Here is a 15,393-nt window from a genome sequence, read left to right as displayed (position 1 = left end):
TTTATTAGACACCCTTTCATTTGTCCCGCCTTCTGAAATCTCTCTGATGAAGAAGAGTAGGGGAGGAGAAGACCGTCTGGGAATGTTGGGAGTTCTAGTTTTGCAACAGCTGGAGACACACTGTTTGGAAAACACTGAACTACTAGTAATTATAAAGAGAGGTTTTAGCAGCAGCAATTGATGATGAAGGGGAAAAGAAGACCGGGCATGCTGGAATTTGTAGTTTTGCAACAGCTGGAGACACATTGTTTGGGAAAACGCTGAACTAGGATTTAGGCTGGGTTCACACTACGTTTTTCATCTACGGTTCCCGCATACGTTTTAATTAGTGAAAACGTATGGAACGGTATTGAAAACTGTATACATAGGCAAAGCATTACAAACCGTATGCACCCTGATGCATACGGTTGCGTACTGTTTGCTTGCAATACGTTTTTAAACAGTACTCCAAACAGTGTTTGACCACGATTTTGACTCCAGTTTTAAAACCGTATTGTACCCGCATACCTTTTTTTTTTAACATGGACGTCAATGGGAAACGGACATGTATACGGTTCCATACGGCAAAACCGTATGCGTTTTTTCTTTGCACATGCGCATTTGCATCCTAAAGTCCCCACCCAACACCCCTCCCATTAAAAATGGATAGAATTTTCAAAAACGTATGTATTATTTTTTTTTTTAAATAAAAACGGACGGAACTGTATGCAGTATACTGTTTAAAAACGCATACGGTTTACTTTTTCCCATACTGTTCCATCCGTTTTTTCCCCATACGGTTTTTGATAGAAAACATATGCGGGAACCGTAGTTGAAAAACGTAGTGTGAACCCAGCCTTATATAGAGAAGTTTTAGCAGCAGTAGATGATGAGGAAGAGGAGAAGAGGAAAAGACTGTCTGGGCATGCTGGGAGTTATAGTTTTGCAACAGCTGGAGACACATTGTTTTGGGAAAACACTGAACTAGGATTTATTGAGGGAAGTTTTAGCAGCGGCAGTTGATGATGAAGATGAGAAAGGGAGGAGAAAACCGTCTGGGCATGCTGGGAGTTATATTTTTGCAACAGCTGGGGGCACCCTGGTTTGGTTAACACTTCTGTACAGTAATATTGGTTGCCAACTTAATTGTTTCATTAGTCAACCCTTCCCCTTTCCTTGTGTCCCACCTTCTGAAATCTCTCTGATAAAGAGGAGAAAGGAGAAGATGGTCTTGGCATGCTGGGAGTTGTAGTTTTGCAACAGTTGGAGGCACACAGGCTGGGAAACACTGACCTATACTATATACTACTATATAGTCCAACATGCTGGGAGTTGTAGTTTTGCAAAAGCTGGAGGCACCTCTGGTTGGGAAACACTGACCTATACTATATACTACTATATAGTCCAACATGCTGGGAGTTGTAGTTTTGCAACAGCTGGAGGCACCCCTGGTTGGGAAACACTGACCTATACTATATACTACTATATAGTCCAACATGCTGGGAGTTGTAGTTTTGCAACAGCTGGAGGCACCTCTGGTTGGGAAACACTGACCTATACTATATACTACTATAAAGTCCAACATGCTGGGAGTTGTAGTTTTGCAACAGCTGGAGACACCCTGGTTGGGTACACACTGCCGTATCATTGGTTGCCAATTTTATCGTTTCACTAGTCACCCCCTCCCCTTCCCTTGTGCGCCGCCTTCTGAATCCCCTTGCCGTCCCCTTTTTTCATAACAGATTGTCACATTGTTCCCATTCGTGCTGGACCTTTCCCCACATGGCGCGCTGCCTCACAATACACTCCAGATTTGTCTAATCCTCACTGCCCCGCGTCCCCCCCAAGGTCCCTCACTGCCCCCCCCCTCCCCGCCGCCCTTTATCCCTCCATCGTTCCTGTTCCTGCTTTTCCTATTTCCTCCTCCCCAGGGTCTCATGTCCACTCCTGAGGAGATGCCTTACTAACTCGCTCCCCCTCCCTTACTCGCTCCCCCTCCCTTCTTTTTTTTTTTTTTTACTAATAAGGTTACTTAAGTAAAAAAAAAAAAAAAAAGTTTCAATAACAACCTAAATATGAAAGAAATGTGTTCATACAGGACGCGCTGTTATTTCAGCTCTGAAGTTTTTTTTACCTAAACAGCCAGCGCAGGGCACAGGGCGCGTTCTGAATCCCCTCTCTGTCCTCGTGCTTTTTATATCACACACCAGTCCCAGAAAAAAAAAAAAAAAACTGGATTTAAAAAAAAAAAATTTCTTTTTTTTTTTTTTTTTTGCTGGTTTGCTGTCAATAGCTCCTTGTTCTTTGTGCGAGAGCGAAGGAAGGAAAGAGAAGGAACATGGCTCTCACCTCCTGCTCCCACTACCCCTTCAAGACCCTGAGGAGAATATCCCAGCTACTGTCCTGGTGTCTCGCGCCATCTTCACCGTAACGTCGCGTGTTCTACTGGCTGCCATCTCAGAATAAAGAGGAAAATGGCAAAAAATTTATAAATAAATTACTAGTTTTATATATATATATATATATATATATATATATATATATATATAGGAGAATATGCAAATTGAGTTAAATACTCATCCCGTTTAGTTTATATATATATATATATATATATATATATATATATATATATATATATTTATATATACAAATTTCCAATAGTTTCCATGGGAATGGGTGAAGATCTATACCAGTGGTCTTCAACCTGCGGACCTCCAGATGTTGCAAAACTACAACTCCCAGCATGCCCGGACAGCCAACGGCTGTCCGGGCATGCTGGGAGTTGTAGTTTTGCAACATCTGGAGGTCCGCAGGTTGAAGACCACTGATCTATACAATTAATCTCCACGTTAAAAAAATCATAAGCTTATTTTCCTTCTTTCTTTGGCAAAAATCGGATTATTCCACTGCAAAGGATTTAACTTTTTCTTGGTATTTATAAAAAGAAAAAAAAAATTTTAAGAAAAAGAAAAAAGAAATAAATTTAAAAAAAAAAGAAAAAAAAATCTCTACTTTTTTTTTTTTTTCTACACACATACACAATTTTGAAACTACTTTTTGTTACTAGAAATGTAATTTCACTATAAATACCTAACAGATTACGGTAACTTTAAATATTACATTTTGAAACTCCTTTTTTTTTATATATATATATTTTTTTTTTTTTACAAAATATTATTTTCACAATATATATTAGGACCCCTAAGGAATGTTTAAATAAAAAAAATAAAAAAAAATGTAATTTCTAGTTTTTGGGATTTTTTGCGTTGCGTTTCTAGAAAGGACTCCGGAGCGGAGTTCGCTGGAAGCTTTGAGGACTTGTCAGATCTGTCTTAAATTTTTGGTTTCTTGAAGGAAGGAGGCAGGTTTCGGGGGAGAGCGGGGGAAGATGGGGCAGGTCAATATTTAAAAAGAGTCCTGTGTGTGCTCAACGTGATTAAGAATCCCAAATATTCTGCAGTCTCCTGGGTCGCTCACTTTCCCCCCTCTCTCTCTCTCTTGCTGCTTCTGTAACCGCTTGTGTCTGAGATGAAGTCTTCTCCTCCCCTTCTCTTCATCATCCGCTGCTGCTAAAACTTCTCACCATAAATCCTAGTAGTTCAGTGTTTTCCAAACCGTGTGTCTCCAGCTGTTGCAAAGCTACAACTCCCAGCATGCCCGGACAGTCTTCTCCTCCCCTTCTCCTCTTCATCAGAAGGATTTCAGAAGGGGGGGGGGGGGGGGGGACTAATAAAACAATATAATTAGCAATTAATATTACTGTCCAGCAGGGTTTATCCAACCAGGATGCATCAAAATGTTGCAAAGCTACAACTCCCAGCATGCCCGGACAGTCTTCTCCTCCCCTTCTCCTCTTCATCAGAAGGATTTCAGAAGGGGGGGGGGGACTAATAAAACAATATAATTAGCAATTAATATTACTGTCCAGCAGGGTTTATCCAACCAGGATGCATCAAAATGTTGCAAAACTACAACTCCCAGCATGCCCAGACAGTCTTCTCCTCCCCTTCTCCTCTTCATCAGAAGGATTTAAGAAGGGGGGGACAAAAGGGAAGGGGGAGGGTGTGTGACTAATAAAACAATATAATTAGCAATTAATATTACTGTCCAGCAGGGTTTATCAAACCAGGATGCATCAAGTTGTTGCAAAACTACAACTCCCAGCATGCCCAGATGGTCTTTTCTTCATTGTCATCAACTGCTGCTGCTAAAACTTCTCTCCATAAATCCTAGTTCAGTGTTTTTCTAAACAGTGTGTCTCCAGCTGTTGTAAAACTATAACTCCCAGCATGCCCAGACAGTCTTCTCTGAGATTTCAGAAGGGGAAGGAGTGTGACTAAGCAATCAATAAAATTAGCAATAAATCTTACTGTACAGCAGTGTCTTCTCAACCAGTGTGCCTCCAGCTGTTGCAAAACTACTAGTCCCAGCATGACCAGACAGTCTTCTCCTCCCCTTCTCCTCTTCATCAGAGAGATTTCAGAAGGCGGGAAAAAAGGGAAGGGGAGGGGGGTTCGACTAATGAAACAATTAAATTAGCAATCAACAGAATTGTAAAGCAGTGTTTACCCAAGCAGTGTAGTTTACCCAACCAGCTGTTGCAAAACTATAATGCCCAGCATGAACAGACGGTCTTCTCCTCCCTTCTCATCTTCATCATCAACTGCTGCTAAAACTTCTCTCAATAAATTGTTCAATGTTTTCCAAATGGCGTGCCTCCAGCTGTTGCAAAACTACAACTCCCAGCATTCCCAGATGGTCTTCTCCTTTCCTTCTCCTCATCATCAGAAAGATTTTAGAAGGCAGGACTAAAGGGGGAGGGGGAGGAGTGTGACTAAAATAACGATACAATTAGCAATCAATATTACTCTACCGCGGTGTTAACCCAACCAGCGTGCCTCCAGCTGTTGCAAAACTACAACTCTCAACATGCCCAGACGGTTTTCTCTTCTTATTCGCCTCTTCATCATCATCAACTGTCATTGCTATAACTAGGATTTCGTAAAATCCTAGTTCAGTGTTGTTTTTCCAAACGGTGTGTATCCAGCTGTTGCAAAACTACAACTCCCAGCATGCCTGGACAGCCAACGGCTGGGATGGGGATTTCAGAAGTGGAACAAAGGAAAGGGGGAGGGATGTGACTTATAAAGCAAGGCAATTAGTAATCAATATTACTGTACAGCAGGGCTTACCCAACCAGTGCACCCCCAGCTGTTGCAAAACTACAACTTCCAGCATGCACGGACAGCCTTCGGCTGTCCGGGCATGCTGGAAGTTGTAGTTTTGCAACAGCTGGAGACACACCATTCAGAAAATACTGAACCAGGATTTATGGTGGAGAGTTTTAACAGCAGCAGTTGATGATGAAGAGGAGAAGGGGAGGAGAAGACCGTCTGGGCATGCTGGGAATTGTAGTTTTGCAATAGCTGGAGACACAGCGTTTAAAGAACACTGTACTAGGATTTATCGAGAGAAGTTTTAGCAGCAGGTGATGATGAAGGGGAGAAGGGCAGGGGAAGACCGTCTGGCCATGCTGGGAGTTGTAGTTGTGCAACAGCTGAAGACACATGGTTTGAAAAACACTGAACTAGGATTTATCGAGAGAAGTTTTAGCAGCACCAGTTGATGATGATGATGATGATGAAGAAAAGGAAAAGGGGAGGAGAAGACCGTCTGGCCATGCTGGAAATTGTAGTTTTGCAACAGCTGGAGACACATGGTTTGAAAAACACTGGACTAGGATTTATCGAGAGAAGTTTTAGCAGCACCAGTTGATGATGATGATGCTGAAGAGGAGAAGGGGAGGAGAAGACCGTCTGGCCATGCTGGAAATTGTAGTTTTGCAACAGCTGGAGACACACGGTTTGAAAAACACTGAACTAGGATTTATCGAGAGAAGTTTTAGCAGCACCAGTTGATGATGATGAAGAGGAGAAGGGGAGGAGAAGACCGTCTGGCCATGCTGGAAATTGTAGTTTTGCAGCACACCAATAGAAAAACACTGCCCTAACTATTCGCCTTTTCCTAATTTAGCACAGAATCCCATCAAAATACCAATGTAACATCCCCAAATTTTTCTTTTTACAACTCTTTATGTCTAATTCAAAGCAAATTCTTACGGTATACGTGTTACGTTATATTAAGGACAGAGATCTCCACGTGTCAAGGTCTCGTAAAGTCTCCCGATTTAGAAGAATGTCGGTGCCTATAGCCCCAATTGTCTAAGAAGGGGGGGGGGGGGGGTGAGTTTTGTCTCTGCGTTCCTCTAAGTTATTTAACACTTCTCCTTTCATGAATTGAAGGGAGGAACAAGAGTCTTTTTTAGAGACGTATATTTCCGGAACGGTCACAAAAAAATAAACAGGCGGCGCGCTCTGACTGTAACGTTAGACTACAGGGCGCTCTTATACTTTCCATAATGAGGCTCCATTATTTATCCCTGTGATCATTTCCCATTGAAATTCGGGATTGTTGGTTAAGAAGAACAATGACTTCTGTATGACCGACAATTTTTTTTTGCTTTTTTTTGGGGATGGTCGTACATGTGTTCCTTTTTAAGAAAATGGAAAAAAAATAATAGTTTTTTGTTTTTTTTTGTTTTGTTTCTTTTCGCTCTGTGCTTCGTCTCATACAACGTGTCCTCTACGACGGTCCATTAAATTCTTTTATTCCGATGTGGCCAAAAATAAATAAATAAGATATTGGCATTGGAAATGATCCCGCGGAGATGCCGAGGGCCTATTGAGGATATGATCTGAAGGGTCACAGACCGGATAATCCATTAGTCTGGAATTTTATTGGTCTCTACATCTAGTAAAGTACGTTTCATCAAGGTACAGTGGTCCCTCAAGTTACAATATTAATTGGTTCCGGGACGACCATTGTATGTTGAAACCATTGTATGTTGAGACCAGAACTCTATGGAAACCTGGTAATTGGTTCTAAAAGCACCAAAATGTCATCCAAAAATAGGAAAAAGTGAGGATTAAAGAAAAATAAGTAGATCACTAATATAGATAAAGCAAATACTTACATATAAAAGTAATAAAGATCTGCTGGGTGCTGTAAACCACTGTCTATTTTAGTGTTACCCAAGCAGGGAGCCTCCAGCTGTTGCAAAACTACAACTCCCAGCATGCCCGGACAGCCAAAGGCTGTCCGGGCATGCTGGGAGTTGTAGTTTTGCAACCGCTGGAGGCACCCTGCTTGGGAAACACTGGTCTATGTAGAGGACAGGAGCTTCTTCCGGGTCCTGTACAGAACACACAATGTCCTAACAAAGTAACATGGAGCCACCCTCACCTGGTGTCCTAAGGAGCAGGTAACCCTGGCACAGGTAAAGAGTACAGAACATGTAATACCTCCCTGTACTGTAGGGGGCGCTACCAGACACCAGTCAGTGCAGACGCTTCAGTAATACAGGTAAAGAGTACAGAACATGTAATACCTCCCTGTACTGTAGGGGGCGCTACTAGACATCAGTCAGTGCATACGCTTCAGTAATACAGGTAAAGAGTACAGAACATGTAACACCTCCCTGTACTGTAGGGGGTGCTACCAGACATCAGTCAGTGCATACACTTCAGTAATACAGGTAAAGAGTACAGAATATGTAATACCTCCCTGTACTGTAGGGGGCGCTACCAGACACCAGTCAGTGCATGCACTTCAGTAATAAAGGTAAAGAGTACAGAACATGTAATACCTTCCTGTACTGTAGGGGGCGCTACCAGACTTCAGTCAGTGCATACACTTCAGTAATACAGGTAAAGAGTACAGAACATGTAATACCTCCCTGTACTGTAGGGGGCGCTACCAGACACCAGTCAGTGCATACACTTCAGTAATACAGGTAAAGAGTACAGAACATGTAATACCTCCCTGTACTGTAGGTGGCGCTACCAGACACCAGTCAGTGCATACACTTCAGTAATACAGGTAAAGAGTACAGAACATGTAATACCTCCCTGTACTGTAGGGGGCGCTACCAGACATCAGTCAGTGCATGCACTTCAGTAATACAGGTAAAGAGTACAGAACATGTAATACCTCCCTGTACTGTAGGGGGTGCTACCAGACATCAGTCAGTGCATACACTTCAGTAATACAGGTAAAGAGTACAGAATATGTAATACCTCCTGTACTGTAGGGGGCGCTACCAGACATCAGTCAGTGCATACGCTTCAGTAATACAGGTAAAGAGTACAGAACATGTAATACCTCCCCGTACTGTAGGGGGCGCTACCAGACACCAGTCAGTGCATACACTTCAGTAATACAGGTAAAGAGTACAGAACATGTAATACCTCCTGTACTGTAGGGGGCGCTACCAGACACCAGTCAGTACATACACTTCAGTAATACAGTTAAAGAGTACAGAACATGTAATACCTCCTGTACTGTAGGGGGTGCTACCAGACATCAGTCAGTGCATACGCTTCAGTAATACAGGTGTTTTACCAGTAAATTGCCCATTCTGATTGGTCGGTTCTTCTGGCCATTGACACGTTTCACAGATCTGGACTGTCTGTAGCATTGTATGTTGAGGCTGGTTTCAAGTTACAATGGTCTAGAAAAGACCATTGTATGTTGAAACTATTGTATGTTGAGGCCATTGTAAGTTGAGGGATCACGCTTGTGGGTGACGTGAGTAATACCCCGATGGGGACAGCGCAGCGCTGGGCTGATAATAAATTTGGGGGTGGAGGGTGGGGGGAATACCGTTATATACCGTGGAACCGCCAGAAGTTAGAAAAATACAGCGATACACCCATTTGGCCATACCGCCCAGCCCTATGGACAACGGCACCACTCTTCCTCTACACGGGTTTTGATAAATCTCCCCCATTACCTTTCTTTGCTTCGGGGTGTCCTACTTCCCATTACGTGTTCACTGAACCCAACAGCTCGAATGGGGTGGGCCATGGCGCTGGGGCATGAATTACGTTGTATTTAAGAGAACCTGTCATCGGATTTTACCATATCTAACGCGTAGTAATGAGTTATATGTGGTGAAAGCTTCTTCCTCGTCATCCCCGGGAAACGTTCCTGCCTGCAGGGATGGATATAAAGAGAGTGTTACCCGCCGGTCCGTAAGTAGTCCCGTCTGCTGTGCTGTAATCACGCCCCCTAGATGTGATTGACAGCCCAGGCATGGCCGGCATCATCCCTCTGCTCCATCTGCTTAGGAAGCAGAGCGGAGATGAGAGCTGTCAATCACAATGATAAGAGAGCAGGGAGAGAAAGAACACAGAGGCGGCGCTCCAATGGTGAAGATCGCAGGTGACAGGTGAATTATAGGGAGAATTGGAATAATGCTCACCTTGGTGTGTTGTGCGGGCAGGCACAACACTGTTTAGCGCTTTGAATGAAGGTATGTCGGGAGGCAGCCGGCCGTCGGTCCCGCTTTGCGAGCAATCAGGAACAGGTTGACAGATGTGGAATCTGGGTTGCCTGGCAGGGCTAACCAGATGTCCGATGAAAATCCGACTTGTGGCCGGATAGGCGCACGCCCGAGGATGGACATAGAGCCGAAATGGATAATTAAGGCTTTATTTCTAGTGTGGAACAACGCGTTTCGAGGGGGCACCCCTCTTCGTCAGGTTCATGTACATCAACCTAACGAAGAGGGGTGCCCCCTCGAAACGCGTTGTTCCACACCAGAAATAAAGCCTTAATTATCCATTTCGAATCACAATGATAAAGCATGATTACAGCGCAGCAGACAGGACTAGGTGAGTATTGCTCCCTGCCCTGTGGACTACTTACAGAGCCGACGGGGAAGACTTTCTAACTTCATATCCTCACCATGACTGTGAGCATTTCATTTCAGACATGGCTTTACCACAATTTGGTACATGCCCCTGCAACATGGCCGGTCCCCTTTAGGCTAAGGGAAGGCTATTGGGTTTTGTCAGCACCTTTTAGCTTCCTGGACAACCCCTTTGTCCTCTCCTGACCTGCTTGTTTTAGGAAATACTTATTCCCCATGAAACAACAATTCTGGAGCAGCTTTAGTCACAGCTCTGTGTTGTGCCGTCCCTCTGTTATTCCTCCCAGAAATGTAAATGGTCAGCCGGGTGTTACCAGTTTAAGGGGTACTCCGCCCCTAGACATCTTAGGCTGCTTTCACACTATAAAATTCATCCGTTTTAAAGATCCGTTTGATGTTCCGTTATGAAAACCCTGAGAATCGGCCATTAAACGTCCGTTAGAAAATCCCATTATAGTCTATGGGATTTTTACATGATCCGTTTTAATCCGTTATAGTCCGTTATTAATAACGGATGTTATTTTGTGACGGAAGATAGTAACGGAAGAGATAGTGCATGCACTATTTCTTCCGTTCATTCTCCCGTCACAAATAACGTCCGTTCTTAATAACGGACTATAACGGATTAAAACGGATCATGTAAAAATCCCATAGACTATAATGGGATTTTCTAACGGACGTTTAATGGCCGATTCTCAGGGTTTTCATAACGGAACATCAAACGGATCTTTAAAACGGATGAATTTTATAGTGTGAAAGCAGCCTTATCCGCTATCCAAAGGATAGGGGATAAGATGTCTGATGGCGGGGGTCCCGCCGTGCTGCACCTGGTGTTCGTTTAGAGTGTCGGGTTCAGCGCTGGAGGCTTGTGATGTCACGCCCGTGCCCCGATCATGATGTCACAGCCACTCCCCCTCAATTCAAGTCTATGGGAGACACGCCCCCTCCCACAGACTTGCACTGAGGGGGGGCATGGCAGTGACTTCACGAGCGGGGTGTGACCGTGACATCACGAGCCTTTGCCCTGCATCACCAGTCATCCAGCACGGAGCGAAGTTTGTGCACCGGATGTCTGGGGTATTGCAGCTGAGATTGCGGGGGTCCCCAGGGCAGGAACCCCACGATCAGACATCTTATCCCCGATCCTTTGGATAGGGAATAAGATGTCTAGGGGCGGAGTACCCCTTTAAGGGCTTGTCTCTACATTGAGGCTGAATGAGCTTCTGAGTGAGTGTCTGATCTCTAGAACGGGGGCCCCGACTCTCGCTGCGGCATGGATCGGTAGACAGAACACGCTCCAGATACTCGGGTGCTCCCATAGACATGAAGTGCATGCCATCTACTGCGAGAGCCAGGGCCCAATTCAGGGGATCACAGAAGGACCCAATGTTCGGACCCCCGGTTATCAGACACTTTTCCCGTATCCTGTGGATAGCGGCCATGTTTTTAATTACTGGAAAACCCTTTTAACTTTATTCTTCCTTGTGAATTCTCTATGGAGTTTACATTAAGACTATTCGGAGGCCCCCAAAGGATGTTTCCAGTTCCTCAGTAACATTTCTCACTTTTCTCACATGTCGTGCTGGAGATTTCGATCACCGTTTGGAAATGTTTTGGAATATTTCTGTACTTTACTCTTCTAAGCTTCACATTCCTTCCAGAGGCAAAAAGTTTCCAAAAAATCCCATATATATGAGAGTCTCCTCCATGCCCCACCACTGCCGCGTCTCCGGTTACAGCTTCACTTCTATCTGGATAAATACCAGTGTTTTGTTTTTTATATATTGATCATTTTTGGGATTGTTATTTCTGTCCCCATTTCCCCTCTTAGATGGCATGTCGGTGACATCTGGTTTCACTGTACGTTTTAGGCGGGCCGGACACAGTAGACTTAGCTGGCAAATCTGCAAACAGCCATTAAAGGGGTTCTCCGGTGCTTAAACATCTTATCCCCTATCCAAAGGATAGGGGATAAAATGCCTGATCGCGGGAGTCCCGCAGCTGGGGACCCCCGGGATCATGCAAGCGGCACCCCGTTTGTAATCAGTGCCCGGAGCGTGTTCGCTCCGGGACTGATTACCAGCGACCACAGGGCCGGCGGCGTGTGACGTCACGCCTCCGCCCCCGTGTGACGTCACGCTCCACCCCTCAATGCAAGCCGACGGGAGGGGGCGTGATATCTATCACACCCCCTCCCGTAGGCTTGCATTGAGGGGCGGAGCGTGACCTCACACGGGGGCGGAGGCGTGACGTCACACGCCGCCCGCCCTGTGGTCAACCATAATCAGACCCGGAGCGAACACGATCCGGGCACTGATTACAAACGGGGTGCCGCGCACATGATCCCAGGGGTCCCCAGCTGAGGGACTCCCGCGATCAGGCATCTTATCCCCTATCCTTTGGATAGGGGATAAGATGTTTAAGCACCGGAATACCCCTTTAAGCCTTTCCACACCAAATATACAAGATGGCTGTCAGGGCACCGCGCTCCCGTCTACTTCATCCTCAGCCGGGGTGTCAGTCGGAGTAATATGATGCTGAGATTGTCATTATTTAAAGGGGTACTCTTCCCCTAATATTATCCCATATCCAAAGCATAGGGGATAAGATGTCTGATCGCGGGTGTCCCTCCCCTGGGGACCCCCACGATCTCGGCTGTGGCACTCAAGACATCCGATGCACGGAGCAAACTTCGCTCCATGCCAGGTGACTGGTGATTGGGGCGGAGGCTTGTGACATCATAGCCACATCCCACTCATGATGTCATGGCCACGCCCCCTCAATGTAAGTCTTTACATTAATGGGGCGTGGCCGTGATGTCACGAGCGGGGTGTGGCTGTGACGTTACGAGCCTCCAGGGCTGCACCTGCCGTTCTAAACAAACGCCGGGTGCAGCAGGGAGATCGCGGGGGTCCCCAGTGGCGGAGAGATCTTATCCCCTATCCAAAGGATAAGATGTCTAGGGGCGGAGTACCCCTTTAACTCTTGAAACACCACAATTATTATCCTCCCGGGTGAACAAACACCCCAACTTTGTTCTAGTGAGGCCACCAAAGGGTTCTTCTACATGGGCAGGCACCATATTGTATGAGGCCTCTTCCTACAGCTACTTTGGGTTAGGTTCCTGTTTAGACTTGGACTGCAGACCACTGGATTGGCCCTGCTGCTTTCCCCTGCTTTACACTAGTGGTGCCGGGAATGTTGTTTTTGTCGGCCATTTTGAATTAAGTGCCTTGTGAAAAACAGATGTCTTGAGCCCTGTCTGTGCCATGCACTGAATTATGTGCCTTATTTCTGGGAGCCCTGTCATTTCAAACACCTTCCCTCCATGTATTAGCCTTTGTGCTCATTAACATAAATTACTCCTTACAACAGAAAAATACTCTAAATTCTTGTCCACTAGGTGTCTCACTTTTCTGCAATATGCTGTTCACTGACTGTTGTTAGGCTTAGTTCCTGTCTCTAGTAACAAAGAGACCAGAACTGAACACAGGAAATAGGGGTGGGGCTTAGCTACTGCTATGTGCAGGACAGTGAATGTCTGGGCTGTGTACCTGCAAACTATTAGCCTGTCTGCATCCTTCGGAGGATCTGCACTGTGTATGAAAGGTAAATCAAGTCTTCTCTTTCATGTCAGCAGCAGTTCAGTGTTTAGTGTAACCTGTTATTTCTGTCTTACATAGCAACTTGCAAAGCCAGTGGATAAGTAACCTCTTCTCCCTCCCCATACCATCTATAGCAGTGGGCTGTGTATATCCTCCCTCAGCACAGTGCCAGACAGTTCAGTGCACTTTCAACAGCACTATGTCATGGCGTAGAAAAGAGTATGTCCTGTGCTGTGATTAGACAACTAAGAGAGGAAGAAGCTATGTGTGCACTTCTAACAAACAGCCAAGCACTGGTCCTGCCCCCGGAAACCGAGAGAATGAGAACTAGAACCATGGAGGGGACTCTCAGGGGCTCAATAACAGCAGTGAGAGCCAAAATATCATTGTGCCACAACTCTTACTTTATTTCAGTAGAAAAACAATAGTAAATCCAGCAGGACTAATCTCGATAAAACCACTTCCACATGCCATGGACAAACATGCAGTAAGCTGAACGCGTTTCGGTAATGATCTTAATTATAGACTCATCTGTACCATAAGATACCTTAAAGTGTACCTGTCACATCACCGAAAAATATAATGCTTCTATATGTTACTCACTAGGTCATGCAGATTCTCTACATGTCTTTTTTTTATGTGTCTAGCTTCTGTATTTGGCTCACAAATCCCTCTGTTCTGCTGCTCACTCATTCTGACATCCACTGCTCAGGAAAGGGAGTGTCCGAGGCAGGCACTGAGCCCGCCCTCACTCACCCTGTATTCACTTCATCCCTGAGTCTGCTGTGCTGTGCAGGGTGCAGGGTCTCTCCATCCAATTGCCCGGTAACCCCCTCCTCTCCATTTTTCTGCTGCAGTCTGATAGGACCGGAGTGAGCACAGAGGAGTCCCCACCTTCTGGACTTTGTCTCTGCCTGTGCTTTAGCTGGGACAAAGATGATGCTGCAGCCGGACAGGATTATGTTTTGAATACAATGGGGACCCCTAGTGGTATTTTTTATTTTTTTATAAGCCATGATTTCTAGGAGGAGATACATTTTTTTAAATGAAGTATATTAGAAAGGTTAATGTTTTGCCAAGATCCACAACATACTAAAAGTTTTTTAATCTGACCGTGCCCATTTAAAGAGGTACTCCGGCGGAAAACCGGAAAACTTTTTTTTTTTTTAATCAACTGGTGCCAGAAAGTTAAACAGATTTGTAAATTACTTCTATAAAAAAAAATCTTAATCCTTCCAGTACTTATTAGGGGCTGTATACTACAGAGGAAATTATTTTCTTTTTGCAACACAGAGCTCTCTGCTGACATCATGACCACAGTGCTCTCTGCTGACATCTCTGTCCATTTTAGGAACTGTTCAGAGCAGAGTATGTTTGCTATGGGGATTTTCTCCTACTCTGGACAGTACTTAAAATGGACAGAGATGTCAGCAGAGAGCACTGTGCTAGTGATGTCAGCAGAGAGCTCTGTGCTAGTGATGTCAGCAGAGAGCACTGTGCTAGTGATGTCAGCAGAGAGCTTTGTGTTCAAAAAAAGAAAATAATTTCTTCTGTAGTATTCAGCAGCTAATAAGTACTGGAAGGATTAAGATTTTTTAATAAAAGTAATTTACAAATCTGTTTAACTTTCTGGCACCAGTTGATTTAAAAAAAAAATAGTTTTCCACGGGAGTACCCCTTTAAGGGGAAATGACTCAACAATTGGCATACTGGGCCCTTACAGTAGGCTGACATTTCCGATCACGCAGGGCAGGGTCTGCAGACATCTCAGTATCAATGAAAGGTGAGACCCCTGTATCCATTCCCCCAATATACTCCCTATTATAGTCGATACACATGGTCTTACTCATGCTGTGCCCGGGGTTATGTAGCACAGACTGGTATTTTATGAGATTTGGTCAGCTGTGCTCCAAGCACCTGCTTTACTGCACCTCCCCGCAACTTGTCTTTGCTATTTCTAACACATTCTTAAAGGGGTACTCCAGTGGAAAACTTTTTTTTATTTTTTCAAATCAACTGGTGCCAGAAAGTTAAACA

The sequence above is a fragment of the Hyla sarda genome, chromosome 9, assembly GCF_029499605.1.
Source record: "Hyla sarda isolate aHylSar1 chromosome 9, aHylSar1.hap1, whole genome shotgun sequence".
NCBI classification, from domain to species: Eukaryota; Metazoa; Chordata; class Amphibia; order Anura; family Hylidae; genus Hyla; species Hyla sarda.
Note: the sequence above shows the minus strand (reverse complement) of the source record.